Source organism: Moschus berezovskii, chromosome 16 (assembly GCF_049115385.1).
Source record: "Moschus berezovskii isolate FMDL1 chromosome 16, NW_MosBer_1.0, whole genome shotgun sequence".
NCBI lineage: Eukaryota > Metazoa > Chordata > Mammalia > Artiodactyla > Moschidae > Moschus > Moschus berezovskii.
The window spans coordinates 49,673,703-49,688,860 of record NC_142475.1 but is presented as its reverse complement, the minus strand read 5'-3'; the positions used below and the strand labels follow the sequence as shown (position 1 = coordinate 49,688,860).

General features: G+C 38.9%; 1 pseudogene; it reads left to right on the top strand.

The window, feature by feature from the left end:
- The window catches only part of LOC129560005 (tRNA (guanine(6)-N(2))-methyltransferase THUMP3-like), a 44,555-nt pseudogene extending 29,866 nt beyond the window's left edge, over positions 1 to 14,689 (top strand).
- Positions 14,690 to 15,158: the final 469 nt, after the last annotated feature.

The window sequence follows — 15,158 nt, the reverse complement described above, 5'->3', positions numbered from 1 at the left end:
CAAACACTGAACTGTTTATTATCTCTATAATTTTGCCTTTTCCAGAATATCATATAATTGAGATCATAAAGTATGTAACATTTCAGCTGGCTTCATTACTTAGCAATATGTATTTAAGATTCTCCCAAGTCTTTTCGTGGCTTGACAGGACACTGCTTTTTATCAAATGGGACTTCACTGTATGGATGCACTATACTTTGTTTTTCCATTTATCTACTGAAGAACATCTTGGTCACTTCTAGTTTTGAGCAACTATGAATAAAAATACCATCAATATTTTGCTGACAGTTTTTTTGTTGGCATAAGTTTTCAAATCAGTTGGGTAAATCAGGAGTACAATTGCTGGATTATATGGCAAGACGATGTGTAGTTACAAAAGAAATTGCCAAATGGTCTTCAAAAGCATCATTTTGCATTTCCAGCAGAAATTAATGAGAGTTCCTATTGCTCTGCATCATCACTGACAATTGGTATTGTCAGTTTTTTGGATTTAAGGATAAAGTCTTAATCCAACATGACTGCTGTCCTTATGAGAGGCAGGAGTGACTCTCAGGATGCAAGCACACAGTTACCATGTGAGGTCCTGGTGAGAAGGCAGCTGTCTGTCAGCCAAAAAGGGGGGCTTCAGAGGAATCCAAACCTACCAACACCTGTTCTCAGGCTTCTGGCTTCAGAACTATGAGAAAATGAGTTTCTGTCATGTAAGCTACCCAGTCTGGGGTGTTTTATTTTGGTAGCTCTCACGAATTAGCACACTTGTTTCGTAGGTTTTCTTTTAGAAGTTTCATAATTTTTAATTTGATATTTAGGACTGTGATCCATTTTGAGGAAATTTCTGTGACAGGTGTAAGGTCCATGTCTGAGCCATGAAGAATAAATACTAAAAGGTGTCATTTTTATTCAGGAACTAGGGGAGAATCAAGTCATAATTCCTGCTCTAAAATCTTCACACTTAACTTTTCAGGATTGGCTTTTTTTTTTTAACATAGACGAATCTCCTCTGTTTCTTCAGTTAAGTCAAACCTTGTGATCCTCTTTCCTCGTATATTTTTATTTGTCAGTGTATACCTTGAGCTGTTTTCATATTATTTCTTTCCTTTCTCTGAAGAAAAATAAAAAGCTAGGGTCCATCAAGTTGTAAAAATGTTTGTTTTACCTGGCAGTTATACCACAGGTAGACTGTCCAGTTAAGTTGAGAAGAATGAATTGATAACTTGTATTTGTTTTTAAAGTTAAGTTAATCCTAGATAAGAAAAAAAGGGGCTGGTGGCTCAGCTGGTAAAGAACCGCCTCTCAATGAAGGAGATGCAAGAGACAAGAGTTTGAGCCCTGGGTTGGGAAGATCCCCTGAAGAAGGGAATGGCAACCCATTCAAGAATTCTTGCCTGTAGAATTCCATGGACAGGGGAGCCTGGCAGACTGCAGTTCATGAGTTTGCAAAGAGATGCACATGACTGTGTGTGTGCACAAGCAAGGAAAACAAGCAAACAAAAAAATATGAATGTACAATTGTACCCACACCAATTGTTGAAAAAACTATCCTTTTTTCTATTGAATTGCCCTTGCACCATTGTCAAAGATCAATTGACTATTTTTTGTATGGGTATTTTGGGCTTCCCAGGTGGTACTAGTGGTAAAGTGGGTTGGATCCCTGGGTGGGTAAGATACCTTGGAGGAGGACTTGACAACCCACTCCAGTATTCTTGCCTGGAGAATCCCATTGACAGAGGAGCTTGGCAGGCTATGGTCCATCAGATTGCAAAGAGTTAGACACAATTGAAGCTACTTAGCATGCACACATGCACTATTATTTTAATATTAAATAAGCAAATTTGAATTAAAATTTAAACTGAAATATTATCTGCAAACATGGTAATGATCCACCTAGCACAATATTAACTCTAAGACTATGAACTGATCTCTATAGCTTATTGAATTATTTATCTCCATCTTAATTTTTTTTCATAAATGTTCAGTTCAGTTTAGTTTAGTCGCTCAGTTGTATCTGACTCTTTGCGACCCCATGAACTGCACCACGCCAGGCCTCCCTGTCCATCACCAACTTCAGGAGTTTACCCAAATTCATGTCCATTGAGTCAGTGATACCATCCAACCATCTCATCCTCTGTCGTCCCTGTCTCCTCCTGCCCTCAATCTTTCCCAGCATCAGGATCTTTTCAAATGAGTCAGCTCTTAAGGTCAGACTAATTTATTTCTTGAAGAGAATGCTTCAATTTAATGAAGATAATGGTTATTTATATTGGTATTTGGGGACCCTGGCTCAAGGTCAAAATTTTGTATGTGTTTTCAGGTCTAACCACAAGCATTTACATAGCTGAGAGACCCCCATGGAGGAAAACTGTGTTCCCTACACCAGACTGGGTGCAAAACCAGTGCAAACCAAGTAAAATGTTAGTTGCTTCAGTTCAGTTCAGTCGCTCAGTCGTGTCCGACTCTTTGCGACCCCATGAATCACAGCACGCCAGGCCTCCCTGTCCATCACCAACTCCCGGAGTTCACTCAAACTCATGTCCACAGAGTCGGTGATGCCATCCAGCCATCTCATTCTCTGTCGTCCCCTTCTCCTCCCGCCCCCAACCTTTCCTAGCATCAGAGTCTTTTCCGGTGAGTCGTGTCCAACTCTTTGTGACACCCATGGGCCTACCAGGCTCCTCTGTCCATGGAATTCTTCAGGCAAGAATTCTGGAGTGGGTTGCCATTTCCTCCTCCAGGAGATCTTCCCAACCCAGGAACTGAACCCAGGTCTCCTGAATTGCAGGCACACTCTTTACCATCTGAGCCACCAGGGAAGCTGGTGCACATCAAAGGGAGTTTCAGCTAAGGACCCCACCTCCATTCAACTCCACACCCCCCGTCCTGCCTTCTGGTGGCCCATGCACTCACCATAGGTGCATTTGTTCAGCAAAGCAAAATTTTAACATGTTATATTTGCTTTGGTCACATTTCATCCTTTCTTCTTATTTCTTCAAGTCTCTACATTCCAACTGGTAAAGGAAACATTCTCATGATTTAAAATTTTTGTTTTCTTCACCTTGGGGTGAGGAAATTTCAGGAAATTTTCAGGAAATTGGTGGCACACTTATTTTCAGAGACACATTTCATTTGAGTGTAATAAAAATCACACTAGATTTGCTTAAAGTATAGATAGACTCCATTATAATTTCACTTTTATTTATTTTTAGGATTTCATGTCTAGTTCCTTGTAGATATGAAGGATTGCATCTGTTTGAAATCCTCAGAAGAGTCTATAGAGTTTTAAGCTAAATTTACTTGGAGAATATTTTTTTCCTAATTCTTCAATAGATTCACACAACAGCTGTTGATTCTCCTTCAAACAGTTTAGTACCATAAAGATCTGGAAAAAGTATTACTCAGGGCTCCTTCTATATACCAGGTCTGTAGTTTGTCACTTATAATTGAAACAAGCCTCCACAGATTATTTTATAAGTACTAATTCCATCTCCATCACTGTGTAAAATCTACTACTTAAAAAGCTATTATATGTATTTATCCAGCTGACACCTGCACACATGAATACCCAGTATTTCAAAATGGAAACACATTTGCGAATTCATTACAGAAACAATCTTCTTTCTCATATTAAATTCCACAACAGAAATCATAGTGGGTAAAAGGGTAACAGATTCTATACTACCTATAATGCATGCATTCAAGCTTATTGAATGAGACTCTATATTATCATAACTTGGAATTTTAAAGACTTGAATATAAAATAGCTTCAGCTAATACTTAAAATGTTTATGACACATATATACATGCACAATGTACACATATATATATATATTAGTTTTTTAGCTAAATGATAATTTCATAATAAAAGTATAAGGTCTCCCTTGGGTAACCTAAAAGTGAAAGTTGTTCAGCTTCATCAGATTCTTTGCAACCCCATGGACTGAAGTCTCTAGGCCAGAATACTGGAGTGGTTAGCCGTTCCACTCTCTCGGGAATATTCCCAACCCTGGGATCGAACCCAGGTCTCCAGCATTGCAGGGGGGTTCTTTACCAGCTGAGCCACAAGTGAAGCCCAAGAATACTGGAGTGGGTAATCTGTCCCTTCTCCAGCAGATCTTCCTGACCCAGGTATTAAACCGGGGTCTCCTGTATTACCAGCAAATTCTTTACAACCTGAGCTATCAGGAAAGCTGAGCACTAAAGAATTGATGCTTTTGGACTGTAGTGTTGAAGAAGACTCTTGAGAGTCCGTTAGACTGCAAGGAGATCAAACCAGTCAATCCTAAAGGAAATCAGTCTTGAATATTAATTGAAAGGACTGATGCTGCAGCTGAAACTCCAATATTTTGACCACCTGATGTGAAGAACTGACTCATTGGTAAAGACCCTGATGCTGGGAAAGATTGAAGGCAGGAGGAAAAGGGGATGATAGAGGTTGAGATGGTAAGATGGCATCACTGACTTGATGGACACGAGTTTGAGCAAACTCCAGGAGCTGGTGATGGACTGGGAAGCTTGGCGTGTTGCAGTCCATGGGGTTGCAAAGAGTCCGACATGACTGAGTGACTGGACTGAAGTGAAGTGAACTGAACTGGGGTAATCTGACTCTTACTACAAAGACAGTATGGAATGTGATTGATGTGGATCTCTGTGATCATTAATGGAGATGCTGTCAGTTGATAAGACTGGTTTCAAAAAGTAATGTGAGTCCTTGCCTTTATGGAACTCACAAACCAGTAAGAAAGCCATATGAGCAAAGTTATTAGAAGAGAAAATGTAAGTCTATCAATAGAGTTAAGTGCACTGTTTCTGTTAAATATAGAATGAATGAGTCAGAACAAGTCTGTCTGGAAAAGTCAGAGGCACTCACAGAAGAAATCACTATGCTGAATAATCAAGGAAAGTAGAAGCTCTGTAGCTAAATGTAGAAAGAAAGAGGGAATTTTAGGAAGAAAGTATATTCTGTGGAAAGTCACAAAACTGCAAAAGTCTTTAAGCTCTGTTTGACAGAAAGTAAGGAGTTTGGTAGGGGCTTCCCAGATGGCATTAGTGGTAAAGAACCCATCTGCCAATGCAGGAGACATAAGAGATGTGGGTTCTATCCCTGGGTCGGGAAGATGCCCTGGAGGAGGGCATGGCAACCCTCTCCAGTATTCTTGCCTGGAGAATCCCCTGGACAGAGGAGCCTGGTGAGCTACAGTCCGTGGGGTGGCAGAGAGTCCAACCCGACAGAAGCAACCTAGCACGCATCCATGCAAGGAGTTCAGTATAGTCATAACATAGAATTCATGTGAGAAAGAAGCCTCTTTTACAGAGGATAAATAAAATTCCAGTGAAAATAAAGGTAATGGGGATATCATACCATCCAGAAATTTAAAAAATTTAAGATTTTGAGGAGTTTCTGCTTGTTTGGGGTTTTACTATTTGAACAGAAATATCTAATTTAGTCAATAGGGAAGTGTTCATTGAGAAAAACCAAAGAGTATAAATAAAGTATATGCAACATACCTGAAAAAGGAATTTCACTGATGATTTTTATCTCTATGATTGATAACCATCTTAACTAATATATTTCAGTATGAAATTGATTTCAGAGGTTATCTGTCTATAACAGAGCAACCCCAAAGAGAAGACCTGCACATCTGAGGGAGCTGTATCAAAATAATGAGGAAATATCAACAAGGTTGCCCTTAAGAAAAGATCCATTCATCTTCAGACCCTTTGAGGGGGAAAAAATGAAAAGAACCTCAATCGTTTAACATTTTTGTAAAATTTTCAATATTTAATTATTTAAAAAAAATTCGAAACATTTAGAAAAGCAAAAAAATAGAAAAATCTGCTGCTCAGTAAGCTACAGCCACCAGGGTGGATCTTTTAATCTGCCTGATAGTGTATCACTGTTAAAAATGAAAGCACAGCTAAGGATCACCAGACATTCAAGAAAGGTTTTAACGTGAAAGGGACCCAAACAAATAGGTAGGAGAAAATCTTCAGAGGAAACAGAATTCAGAGAGTAGTAGAAAATTTCAGAAATGAATTACTAAGGGCACCATTTCCTATGTGGTGTCCAAGTAATTTCCTAATTTACTGAAACTCCAGTAAATTAGAACCATAAACCCTGTACGAAATATGACAAATACCGCAAGACACTAACGAATGAAGAGAAGTAGATACTACAAGGGAGTGGATGTTTGGAAGAAGACTCCCCAGTTCCCTCTTTTAAAATGGCTTTTAGGTTAACTGCAGCCTGAGGCTGATGCCACACTGACTGACTAGTACCAAGCAAGGAAACATGTAGTCTTTCTGGCCAGAAGAAAGAAAGGACAGGGTTCAGAGCTATCAGAGACATTGGAGAGTGAGGGGGAAATCCTAAAATGGTGAGAGCAAGAGAGCACGATCTCCAAATGCTGTGTTAACGCTTTGCAAAAGATACCGGGTTGACCCTTATGCATACATGTGAAACTCAATCCATGGAGCACAGAGTCCAATATGAGATCAACCAAGTAACTACCTACAAATCAAAATTTGACACTATTTGAAGGAATAAGACAAAACCTAGATTTTCAAAATCAAAGAGTTCATAATATGATACAATATGAAATTAATCAGCAAAGAAGAATAGGAATATATGACCCAGTCTCAAAAGCAAATAGAGATTCAACCCATAAATGACCCAGATGTTGGTAACAGTATACAGGATTTTTAAATGAATTTTTATAACTGTGCTGAATAAGTAAAGAAAAGTGTACTCATAATGAATGAAAAGATAAAATTCAATGAAAATTTTAGAATTTAAAATGCAATGTTTGAAGTTAAAAGTTACTGAATAGATTTAGCCAAATAATATAGCAGAAGAAAAGATAAGTAATCTTGGAGATCAAGCAGTAGAATTTGTCTAATATGAAGAAGTGGGAGGAAGAGAGGAGAAAAAGGATGGACACCTTAGGGATCTGTGAGACGTGAATGAAATGTCTAATAGGCACGTGTAACCGAGTCCCAGGAGAACAGACTGAGAGAAGAAAATGTGAAAAATGACTGTGACTCTTGCTTCTGGCTCACACAAATGACCCAGCCTTCCACTCCTAGGTATTAACCCAAGAAATATGTAGATTGTACATGAATTTTTTAAATTAATTTATGTTAATTGGAGAATAATTACAATACTGTGATGGTTTTTGCCATGCATTAACATGAATCAGTCACAGGTATACATATGTTCCCCCCACATCCTGAACATGAATGTTACACTTTTGTTTGTAAGGGTCCCAAAGAGGAAACAATCTAAATGTTCATCAACAGGTGAATGTATAAACATAATGTAGTACATCTATAAAATGGAACACCATTCAGCACTGTAAAAGATTAGGCTATTAACATACACAATACCATGAATTTCAAAATAATTAACTTGATTGAAAGTGGCTAGACAAAAAGGTGGATACATTGTAGAAATTCATTTGCATGAAATTCTAGGAAATGCAAGGAAAGTTTTGGAAAGGAGATCAAAGAAATTGTGAATGAGATGAAAGATGGAAAATTACAAAGAGACAGAAGAAAACTTTCTAGGGTAATAAATATGCTCATTATTTTGATTATGTGGTGTTTTCCTGAGTATATATATATTAAAGTATATATGCAAAATGTACACTTTTTATAATAAATACATGCTGATAAGACTATGCCAATTATACTTCAGTAGGCTGCTTGAAAATAATAAGGGAACTCCAAATGTGAAAAAGTAAAACAAAACCAAACTTTGGTTCATCACAGTAAAATTACTGAGTCCTGAAAATGAAGAGGAAAATCTTGAAAACATCTAGAGAGAAGTAACACATTCTAATAGGTGAACAAGGCCATAGAACAATGTATTTAGAGTCCTGATAGAATAGAAAAAAAAAGTGACAACTCAAATTTCTATATTCAGTAAAAATGACAAAGGCTAAATAAAGGCAACTTTAGATAAGGAAAAGAGAATTCATTGTCAACAGATATGCCCTTGGAGAAATGTTAATGGGAATTCTTCAGGCTGAAAAGAAATGATACCACATCAAAATTCAAACTTCAGGAAGGAATTAAGTGCACTGAGAAGAAAGAGAGGCTTTTCATAAGAGTAGAAGGATCAGTTCATCGGAAGGACAATATTTATAAATGTTTTTCCCTCAGAACAGCTTCAAAATTCATAAAATAATAGTGATGGAATCAAGAGGAGCAATAAAATGATTCTACAATCATAATTTAAGAATTTTTAACACTATTTTTCAGCAGTTGATAGAACTATATAAAGAAAATCAGTGAAGACATAGATGGATGTGAACAAGCTACCACCACCTTGACATAAATGATATTTTTAGAACATTATTCTCAACAACTACAGAATACACATTCTTTTCAAGAGCACATGATATGTTCACCGTGATAGATCATACACCAGAATCTGCAACAAGTCTTAATAAATTAAAAAAATAACAGCATACAAGATATGTCTTCTGAGTATAATGATTAAACTAGAAATCAAGAACAATACAACATCTGGGAAAAATCATTGAAAAAAATAGAAAACTCCTCTACTGTCTTGAGCAAAGAAATCACCAAAGAAAATAGGAAATATTTTGAAACTGAACAATACAGCAGCAAAAATCATAAAGCTTTTGAAGAGAGATACAGGGTAGTATCTATGTGATTTGTGTGGAAACAAAGTTCTAAAATCGGAAGCAATAACCATTATAGAAAAAACTGATAAGTTAGACTTGTCAGAATCAAAACCTAATTAACAAAAGGCAGCATTAATAAACTGCACAGGACTACCACAGAGCTGACAAAAATATATATTACAAAACACATACCTGACAAAGGACTGGGATGCCGGGTATATTAAAAACTCCTACAACTCAATAATAAAAGAGCAGCTCAACAAAATTGAGCGAAGAATTGAGCAGACACATTAACGCACGTGTGAAATGAGCACATAAAAATGTTCAACATCATTAGTTGTCAAATTACAACTACATGGACACAATACACATCAGAAGGAGTAAAATTAGATTGTCAGTCCCACATTTAGGTAAGTATGGGCACAACTGGAAAACATGTATTGTTGGTGGAAATGTAAAATACAGCAACTATTTTGGCAAAAGGTCCAGCATTTTTTGTAAAACTACACCTATGATCCAGACCAAAAAATGGGTATACTATGCTATTTTATTTTTAAGAGGTTCTAAAATAATAAATCAATCAGTGATGGAAAAAAATTGAACGATGGTCTTCCTGAAATGGTTTTAGGATGCGTGATGAAGAAGGGACATAAAGGATCTTTCTGGGATGATAGTAATGTTGTCATAAAGGGCTTTGGATTATACAAATATGTGCATATTTTAGAAATCAGCAACACTTGTGCATTTGACTGTATGTAAATTTTACATCAAAACAAAAAAAATTATTGAACTCTAGGTCAAGAACACTCTAGGGCAAGAGTAGTACGTGAACCAAGAACTTCTAGATGTTCAAGCTGGATGTAGAAAAGGCAGAGGAACCAGAGATCAAATTGCCAACATCCGCTGGATCATAGAAAAAGGAAGAGAATTACAGAAAAAGACCTACTTCTGCTTCATTGACTACACTAAAGCCTTTGACTGTGTGGATCGCAATAAACGGTGGAATATTCTTCAAGAGACAGGCATACCAGTCCACCTTACATGCCTCCTGAGAAATCTGTAAGTGGGTCAAGAAGTAACAGTTAGAACCGGACATGGAACAACAGACTGGTTCCAGATTGGGAAAGGAGTACATCAAGGCTGTATATTGTCACGCTGTTTAGTACATCATGTGAAATTCCAGACTAGATGAAGCACAAGCTGGAATCAATGTTGACACGAGAAATATCAATAACCTCAGATATGTCAAGGACACCACCCTTATGGCAGAAAGCAAAGAGGAACTAAAAAGCCTCTTGATGAAAGTGAAAGAGGAGAGTGAAAAAGCTGGCTTAAAATTCAGCATTCAAAAAACTAAGATCATTGTATCCGGTCCCATCACTTCATGGCAAATAGATGGGAAAACAAAGGAAATAGTGACAGACTTTATTTTCTTGGGCTCCAGAATTATTGCAGATGGTAAATGCAGCCATGAAATTAAAAGATGCTTGCTCCTTGGAATAAAAGCCATGACAAACTCACGGTATTAAAAAGCAGAGATATTACTTTGAAAACAAAAGTCCATATAGTTAAAGCTATGGTTTTTCCAGTAGTCATGTATGGATGTGAGAGTTGGACCATAAAGCTGAGCACCAAAAAGTTGATGCTTTTGTACTGTGGTATTGGAGAAGACTCTTGAGAGCCCCTTGGACTGCAAGGAGATCAAACCAGTACATTCTAAAGGATTTCAGTCCTGAATATTCATTGGAAGAATTGATGCTAAAGCTGAAACGCCAATACTTTGTCCACCTGATGCAAAGACCTGACTCATTTGAAAAGACCCTGATGCTGGAAAAGTTTGAGGGCAGGAGGAGAAGGGGACAACAGAGGACAAGACAGTTGGATGGCATCACTGACTTGATGGACACAAGTTTGAGGAAGGTCTGGGAAATAGTGAAGGACAGGGAAGCCTGGTGTGCTGCAGTCCATGGGGTCTCAGAGTCAGACATGACTGAGCCACTGAACAATAACAACAGGGCAAGAATGCTGAAGTACCTGGGATACTTGAATTGTATACACTTGTTTGCAACTTACTGTAAAATGCATAAAATCATATGATTTATAAAAGTAAGAATAAATAAGTGAAAAAGCAAGGGTTAATGTTAATCCAAAAATCTCTGTGGCGTATATATTGGCATTTTACTCTAAAATTCAGTTTTGCTATATATTTCAAAAGTTAGATTAAATTTTTTTTCAAAATCTCAAGTGCTATAGTCAGCATCTTTAGAGAAAAGAGGAAGCATAGCATTTGGGTACCCTGGGCCTGCAGGAATGCCAGGGCCTGAGGGGTCGGTGCTGGTGGCTAAGACTGTACTAGGGATCTTAGAAGCATTGCCAACATGTGTGACATTCGAAAAGCCACTAACCAACTCCTAGATGTGAACTTTCATGAAAATCAGAGATCTATTCAAGCAACAGAAAGTGGTTTCAGAAATGTGTGTGAGTCTCTCCAAGTCAATATTAGAGCCAATAGCAAGGAGAGATAAGAAAGCCTTCCTCAGTAATCAGTGCAGAAAAATAGAGGAAAACAATAGAATGGGGAAGACTAGAGATCTCTTCCGGAGAAGGCAATGGCAAACCACTCTAGTACTCTTGCCTAGAAAATCCCATGGATGGAGGAGCCTGGTAGGCTGCAGTCCGTGGGGTCACTAAGGGTAGGACACGACTGAGCGACTTCACTTTCACTTTTCATTTTCACACATTGGAGAAGGAAATGGCAACCCACTCCAGTGTTCTTGCCTGGAGAATCCCAGGGATGGGGGAGCCTGGTGGACTGCCGTCTATGGGATCACACAGAGTTGGACACGACTGAAGTGACTTAGCAGCAGCAGCAGCAGAGATCTCTTCAAGAAACTTAGAGATACCAAGGGAACATTTCCTGCAACGATGGGCTCAATAAAGGACAATGTGGACCTAAAAGAAGCGGAAGATATTAAGAAGAGGTAGCAAGAATACACAGAAGAAATGTAAAAAAAAAAGATCCTCAGGACCCAGATAATCACAATGGTGTGATCAGTCACCTAGAGCCAGATATCCTGATTTGTGAAGTCAAGTGGGCCTTAGGAAGCATCACTACGAAAAAAGCTAGTGGAGGTGATGGAATTCCAGTTTCTATTCTATTTCAAATCCTGAAAGATGATGCTGTGAAAGTGCAGCACTCAATATGCCAGCAAATTTGGAAAACTCAGCAGTGGCCACAGAACTGGAAAAGGCCAGTTTTCATTCCAATCCCAAAGAAAGGCAATGCCAAAGAATGCTCAAACTACCGCACAATTGCACTTATCTCACATGCTGGTAAAGTAATGCTCAAAATTCTCCAAGCCAGGCTTCAGCAATATGTGAACCATGAACTTCCCGATGTTCAAGCTGGCTTTAGAAAAGGCAGAGGAACCAGAGATCAAATTGCCAACATCCACTGGATCATGGAAAAAGCAAGAGAGTTCCAGAAAAACATCTATTTCTGCTTCATTGACTATGCCAAAGCCTTTGACTGTGTGGATCACAAAAAACTGTGGAACATTCTGAAAGAGATGGGAATACCAGACCACCTGACCTACCTCTTGAGAAATCTGTATTCAGGTCAGGAAGCAACAGACCTGGACATGGAACAACAGTCTGGTTCCAAATAGGAAAAGGAGTACGTCAAGGCTGTATATTGTCACCCTGCTTATTTAACTTAAATGCAGAGTACATCGTGAGAAACACTGGGCTGGATGAAGCACAAGCTGGAGTCAAGATTGCTGGGAGAAATATCAATAACATCAGATATGCAGATGATACCACCCTTATGACAGAAAGTGAAGAAGAACTAAAGAGCCTCTTGATGAGAGTGAAAGAGGAGAGTGAAAAAGTTGGCTTAAAGCTCAACATTCAGAAAACTAAGATCATGGCATCCGGTCCCATCACTTCATGGCAATTAGATGGGGAAACAGTGGAAACAGTGGCTGACTTTATTTTTTTGGGCTCCAAAATCCCTGAAGATGGTGATTGCAGCCATGGAATTAAAAGACGCTTACTCCTTGGAAGGAAAGTTCACAGGTTGACAAACCTAGGCAGCGTATTAAAAAGCAGGGAGATTACTTTGCTAACAGAGCTCCATCTAGTCAAAGCTATGGTTTTTCCACTAGTCATGTATGGATGTGAGAGTTGGACTATAAAGAACGTTGAGCTCTGAAGAATTGATGCTTGAACTGTGATGTTGGAGACGACTCTTGAGAGTCCCTTGGATTTCAAGGAGATCCAACCAGTCCATCCTAAAGGAGATCAGTCCTGGATGTTCATTGGAAGGACTGATGTTGAAGCTGAAACTCCAATACTTTGGCCACATGATGCAAAGAGCTGATTCATTTGAAAAGACCCTGATGCTGGGAAAGGTTGAGGGCAGGAGGAGAAGGGGACGACAGAGGATGAGATAGTTTGATGGCATCACTGACTGAATGGACATGAGTTTGGGTAAATCCGGGAGTTGGTGATGGACAGGGAGGCCTGGTGTGCTGCAGTTCATAGGGTCGCAAAGAGTCAGACATGACTGAGCGTCTGAACTGAACTGAAGTGTACTGACTGGTCTTGGACAAACAGGGTCAGATAAAGAGACAGAAATTCAGATCATCATGCAAAATCACTAAAGACCAGACAAGATGCATTTTGATACTTCAGTGCAAAGTCTGGCTCAGTTCATTGTCTGAGATCAGTTGATAACTTACTTGTGATTGTTCAGGAGTTTAAAGATCCAGTTCAAAGGTTTTAAAAAAAGGAAATTCAAAGCATTTTGAAGAATTGACTGGGAAATGCCTGCACTCAGACCTTTTGAAAGTAGGGAAAGTTGCCACCTGTTTCAAGGGGAAAAAAAGTGAAAAAAGATAAATCAGAATTGAAGTAAAAGGAAGATCAATAATCAACAAGGAGACAAGAATGTTATAGTTGAGAAAGATGTTAAAAAACAATTCACTAACAATGCCTTCGATTCATATCTTAGACTAGTATGAAAACCCAGCCATCAAAGAGGAGATGCCAACAATAGTAGGTGATGATTTGGCACCTTGGAAATATGAGACTGATGGAAGTTCAAAAGAAGAAATTGATTCTCAATGGCTGAAGTTTGGAGTCCCATCCAGCACGGGAGGAGAGAAACATAGCTTTACCTCAATGCAACCACAAAAGATTTTGTTCAAGATTATCTTAAATTTAGGAAGGTCATGGGCACACTGCTGTATTTAAAGTGGATAACCAACAAAATCCTGTTGTATAGCACATGGAACTCTGTTCAGTGGTATGTGCCAGCCTGGATGGGAGGGAGGTTTGGGGGGAGAATGTTGTTGTTGTGCAGTCACGCAGTTGTGTCCAGCTCTTTGTGACCCCATGAACTGCAGCACGTCAGGCTTCTCTACTTCACCATTTCCTGGAATTTGCTGAAACTCATGTCCATTGAGCCAATGACACTATTCAAGCATCTAGTCCTCTGTCATCCCCTTCTCATCCCGCCCTCAATCTTTACCAGTGTCAGGGTCTTTTCTGTTGAGTAGGCTCTTTGCATCAAGTGGCAAAAATAATTGGAGCTTCAGCATCAGTCCTTCCAGTAAATATTCAGGGTTGATTTCCTTTAGGATTGACTAGGGGAGAATGGATACATCTGTATGTATGGCTGGTTCCCTTTACTGTTCACGTGAATCTATCACAACATTGTTAACTGACTATACCCCAATACAAAATGTTTTTGGTGTTTAAAAATAAACTCGTTTAAAAAAGAAAAGATTATTTTAAGTGGAAGGCTGACATAATCGATTTTGCTGTGGAATTTCTTTTGAATATTCATGATAATGAAATCACCATGGGTTTTGCATTGAGAGGAGTCTCCACCAAAGAAATATCACACATTTTCAATCTACAGCTCTCAGCTCTTCTCTTGCCAATGGATGCTCAGGCTGTGTTCCCCATACCCTCCTGATATAATAGTTGATCCAGTGTGTGGAAGAGGGGTGGAAACAAGAGAGAGGGCTACTGAATGATCTCACCGTTGTTATACTGTTCATAGTAATAAACAGTAGTTCAATGTCTGTGGTCAGAGCAGCATGTGAGTGAGTGAGTGAAAGTCGCTCAGTCATGTCCGACGCTTTGCGACCCCATGGACAGTATAGTCCATGGAATTCTCCAGGCCAGAGTACTGGAGTGGGTCGCCTTTCCCTTCTCCAGGGGATCTTCCCAACCCAGGGATGGAACCCAGGTCTCTATACATCTCATTTGGGGGATCAAGAGCCAAATTAAATAAGGCAGACTGAAAAAACAAAAGTAAAAAGAAGAATGCAAACTTCCCTGGGGCTTGCCCAAAGGTGCTATTCAATGGGATATTTGCAATCTTCCATTGACAACTGGCTCTGTTAATACATTGTAAAAATATGTCATTTTGAAAAAGGATGGGCTCCATTCGGAACCTTTATTCAGCTTGCCTACACTACACAAATGAGTGGAAGGTACATC